This window comes from Ochotona curzoniae, unplaced genomic scaffold (genome assembly GCF_017591425.1).
Source record: "Ochotona curzoniae isolate NIBS_2020 unplaced genomic scaffold, NIBS_Ocur_1.0 contig_43, whole genome shotgun sequence".
Classification (NCBI taxonomy): Eukaryota; Metazoa; Chordata; class Mammalia; order Lagomorpha; family Ochotonidae; genus Ochotona; species Ochotona curzoniae.
In genome coordinates, this window is record NW_024466218.1 from 3,238,888 (window position 1) to 3,243,930 (window position 5,043).

At 42.7% G+C, this 5,043-nt stretch overlaps 1 pseudogene; it reads right to left on the bottom strand.

Moving 5' to 3' along the window:
- Window positions 1-286: 286 nt before the first annotated feature.
- LOC121159532 lies at window positions 287-1,714 on the bottom strand (annotated as a pseudogene).
- Between the last annotated feature and the right edge of the window lie 3,329 nt (window positions 1,715-5,043).

Below are 5,043 nucleotides of genomic sequence, written 5' to 3' on the forward strand. Positions count from 1 at the left end.
GTATATATACTTTTATTATTCACCCATTAACTCCATAATATGCCAATCACGAGCTAGTTTTCAGCAGTTACACTCCCTTGGTCACGCTGCACGAGGAGGTAACTGGAAAACAGGGAGCCCAGAGACACAGCCACGGTGACATCACGCAGCCTACGCCACAGCAACACAATTGTCGAGTTCGCTGGCGATTTGGTAAAGCCGGTTCAGTTCTCCTTAGCCAAGGAAACTCATGTTTGTGAAAACTGGACCAACAAGTGGTGGGGTTCCTGGTTTGGCTTCTCAGTGGCTTTATCCAGAATCTCACCAGCACCTGGTTACTGTAACACGAGCCCAACCTTCTCTGCCCCCATGCTGGGGCACGACCAATTGAACAGGTAATACTGCAGGTTGCGGTATGCCAAACTTGAGCTTCTCCAGGAAAGTCTCATTCTCCATGAGATCCAGTGCATTGAGCACGTCAAAGCCTTTCATTTTGGCAAGAACAAGGGCGTCACTCATGAGGTCTAGCAGAGGGGTCTGGGTGTGAACATTGTAGAAAGAACAAGCAGCTTTCAAACTCTTGTGGGTTGGATGGTTCATGATGGTGGAGGGAAGTGTGTAGAAGCTCAGGAAATCCGTCACCTCACCATTGGCGTTCACCATGAAAGTGGAAAGATATTCTCCTGGGGGTAGAACCAGTGCTCCGCCTCCTCCCGGCTCATGACTGGCGTGAGGTGAAACTGCTTCAAGTACCGGTGAGCAGCTGGTGCACTTCGGGAATGTTCTTTTTCTCCATCAGTCGCAGCCCAGCGGTTTTAGGGGTCTCCGGCAGTCTGCAGAGCTTCATGGTGTGCTGCATGGTCATGTTTCTGCTCAAGAGGGAGAACTTCATTTTAATCAGCTTCCAGGGGTTTAGGGACCGATGCCAATACCTGCAGGTGCCAACAGGCTTTGGTAACACCACCCTGGCAGTGTAATCAGCTTGGAAAATGCCTTCCAGGTGGACCCGCCGTGTGATCTCACGGATCAGGACAGGAGCCACTCGTTTGGATCGCAGCTTCTTGTGGACACACAGGAAGTTGACTTCCACCATCTTCTTTTCTGTGTTGTAGATGTGGATGCTTGCTGGGATGGCGCTAATGAACCCAACCAGTTTCCGACTTGAGACCACTCGAACCCCACAGTGCCACTGGGGCAGCCAGCCGGGCAGCCGGAGAGCCCACAGCAGAAATTCCAGAGAATAATAAAATCCGAACATGTTGTCATCATCTTCCACGTGGTTCTCATTCAGGAGGGTGTACAGCTCCTTCAGCACACCACGGTTCCCCAGGTCCAAGGCGTCCCGGGTGAAGCCCTTCGGGACAGGCTGCGTATCCCAGAACTGGTAGCTGAGTTTGTTAGCCTCCTCCAGGGTTTTGGCAGGCCCCTGGCTCACGGAGAACAACTCAATGGCCTTCTGTATTTGCTGGATCCTATCTGCTGGTGAAGAGCTCATCTTCACAGACTGGTCCTGTGCTGAGTCTGTCTCACCGCCCTTGTCTTTCTTCTTCTTTTGTTTCTTTTTCTTCTTCTTGGCTCCAGTGTCATTGGCTAGACTCAAACCATCCCGGCTGTAGCTGTTTTCCTCTTCGTTCTCGCAGTTGCTGCAATGATCATGGCGGTTTCCATTCCCTTCCATCATCTACGACAGTGAAGGTGCTGGCGGCTTCACTGTTGTCTCACTCTGGTCCGCCATCTTGAGTTGCCAATCAGAAGATTTTTAAGAAGATTTATTTATTTGAAAAGCAGGACTGAAGAAACATAGGAAGATACAGAGAAATGCTACACATTTGTTTGCTCTTGAGATGGCTTCCATGGCCAGATCTGGGTCAAGATGAAGCCAGGAACCTAGAACTCCAACTGGGCTTCTGCATGCGAGGCAGGGATCCAGCAATGCTGACCTCATGGCTGGCTTATTTTTGTCTGAATCTTCAGTGCTGAGCTGGAGAAAGGAGAATGGCAGGTGTGTGCATGCTAGTTCTTACTACTGTCCCTGTGCTGAGCTGCCCTTGGGTGTGTATTGTGTGCTGGTCCCATCAATACTCTGAGATAAACAAGTTAGATGATGATGTCTTGGGTAGCTCCTCTCAAATCATAACTTTGAACATCCTCCTCAGGGAGAGCTAGAAGATGGAGATTTTATCCTGGCTTGTGGCAGTGTACCTGGTAGAATTATTACAGTGCTCTAGAAGGTTCCTTTAATCTTTCTGCTAGTTTCAGTGCAGTTGTTTATACACTTCCCTGGCATGCAAGAACTCCTCAACTGGTTAGTGGATTTCTGTAAGAAGAAAATGATAGAAACGTTGACACTTAAGAAAACATTTTAGAGATGATCAACCTGAGTTTCAGAAAGTTGAAGTAACTTTTGCCAGAATCGTGTTTGTAAACGTGGAGACTGAGAGTTGTATCAGGTTATTGGACTGTTAAGCTCTATCATATGGTTGTCAGCAGGCAGTGATGGGCAGAGCATGTAGGGATGCTGCCTGCCAGTTTTAGTGAGCTGCATCAAGGATTTGCCCGGCACTGGCTTGGGTTCAGTCTGGATTCTTGAGTCCCTAGCAGGAGAAAAAAGGTAGCAAATATGTACAAGGCCAAGTTGCCTAGTCTAAGCAGACTGGGGCACATGTTTTTTGCTTGGACACTGGGTCAAAAGCAGAAGTTATGATCAGAACCCCAGGGAAGCTTAAGCTCAGCATTGCAGATGGGAAAGTGTTGCTGTCCTGGAGTGAATTGGCTGGGGTACAGGGCAAGGCCTCTGAAGAGAGGACATGAGAGCCTAGAGTCATACAGAACCTAACACAAACAACCCAAGCTCGCTTTTATAGCTTTCTCCATATTTCATTGTGTTGAGATTTAAGGTTTCCTATGAGTACTATACCCATTAGTCTCAACTCTTCAATACGCCTTTTCAAGACTAGCTAAATTAGTTTTTAAACATGGTACATGATCCTCAAACAGCAACACTTTCCAAAATTTAAATGCTAGGTAGTGTGCTAAAATGCATCTTTCTTGGGCCTGCTTGATAAGATGAATAAAGATGTCTTGTGACACAGGATCTGTGATGAATCTCCAAAAGAATATATGAACTCTCTAGAAGAAATAGTGCAACCAACCAAACAAATCAGAAATCAATAAAACCAAAAAGCCAGGAGCATTTTGTTTAATGTTATTAAAAAGTTAAGAGGGGCAGACACTTGGTGCAGCTATTACGCTGTTTATGGGGACATTTGTATTCTACATCTGAATGTCAGAGTTCTTTTAATTCTTGCTCAATTCCCAATTTCAGTTTCTGTGAATGCACACCCTCAGTGACCGCAGGTGGATGGTTCCATTAGTTGTGTCCTTGCCACCTCTCTGGGGACGAGGACTGAGTCCCCAGTTCCTGCCTTCTAACTGGATCAGTTTGAGTCACTGTGTGCTTTTGGGAAATGAGTCAGTGAAATTGACATTTTGGTATTTGATCATTGTTTGTCGTCCTTGTCGATATTCTTGAGGAACAGCGGTTTTTATATTTATTGCTTGTTAAATTATTTTTGAAACTTTAATCCTGTGATTATAAAGAAAACTGAAACTACATCATTGGAGTAAATGTGGGAATGAAGCGGGGACAGAGTAGGCTTGGAAGTGCCGTGGTGCTCTAAATACTGTGTATATGAAATACACACTTTTTTTTTCCTTTTTGCCAATAAAAATAAGTTAAAAATACAATATGATGCGTTTAAAATATTATTTTCTTTTCAATTATATGCTAATTTTCAAATTGGTCAAGATGAACCAATTTCACTCCTTTTCAGTTTTCTCAGCTTGATTGCTAATTTTATGGTCAGAATGAAACTTACTTCATGAAGAAGAAACAAACGCTCTCTTCAGAAAAAAAAAATAAATGAGACATGAAGATGAGGAAAAATTCAGACGCTATTTGGCCAATTTTCTTTAGAACAGGAGCCTTAGATTACTGGTCCTATAACACAAAGGTCAGCGCGCCATGTCTTGGCCTGTGTAGATCTTTTGTGAATGTCTGATATGACAATGTGGTCTTGCTTTTGCTTCAGTGTCCCAGATGTGGCAAGCTTCACGGAGAACATGTATAAATGTTACTCTGCCTCTGCTTCTGTCTTCAATTAGAGAGCAGTATGTCTCTATCTTGATTTCTACCCAATGTTTTGGAAAAACTTTAAGTTGTATCTTTCATTTTTATTCTAAATTATTTTTTGTTTCTTGTATGAGAAACCTGAAGCATAGAAAATCAACACACCCCATGTATTTTAATTGAAACTGCAAAAACTCCTGAGTTTCCTGACTTATGTGTTATGTGGTAGATTCATTATAGAGATGAATACATTAAAGCAATGTGAGTTTCTTTCATTTTATGACTTAGCCAGATTAAAAATACTATGCAGTATAATATTTAATAATGTAAACATAGTTATTTCTTCACTAGTTAACAAGGGTTAACTTAATCCTTTCCTTCTTCTTCACCAACACCCCTTGCCACTCTCTCCCCATCATGTTGGTAAGCATCAGATTGTTCACTTATTAAAGATTGCTTTCAGATGTGCCAAAGAACCAAAAACAATGCTGGTGACATAGTGTCCTTTCATTAACATGACCCAAGCAACTATCTCCAACTAAATCATTGTTATAATTACATGGTCAGACTGTTCACTTCATAGTGCCTTGGTCTCCAAGGGAATAATGATGGTAATTTATCATGTACATCATCTTAATTCATATTTCTAAACATCCTTGACACATTTCCTCAACTATTTGGACTATGTATGTGTACAAGGATAAGGAACAAAGCAATGGAAATTTTAAGCACTGTTGGAATCGCTTTCAACATGTATCTATTTTAGGATTTATTACTTATGAATAGAGTTCCTCTGCTGTCATTGAATAATTATCTTGAAATACTTGTAGTCACTAAATTAAGTTAAACCAATGTACAGATATTAGTGGATATTTTCCATTTAAATGCATAGAATATTAACTGTAGGACTCTAGGGGTGAAATTCAGACCTTTGC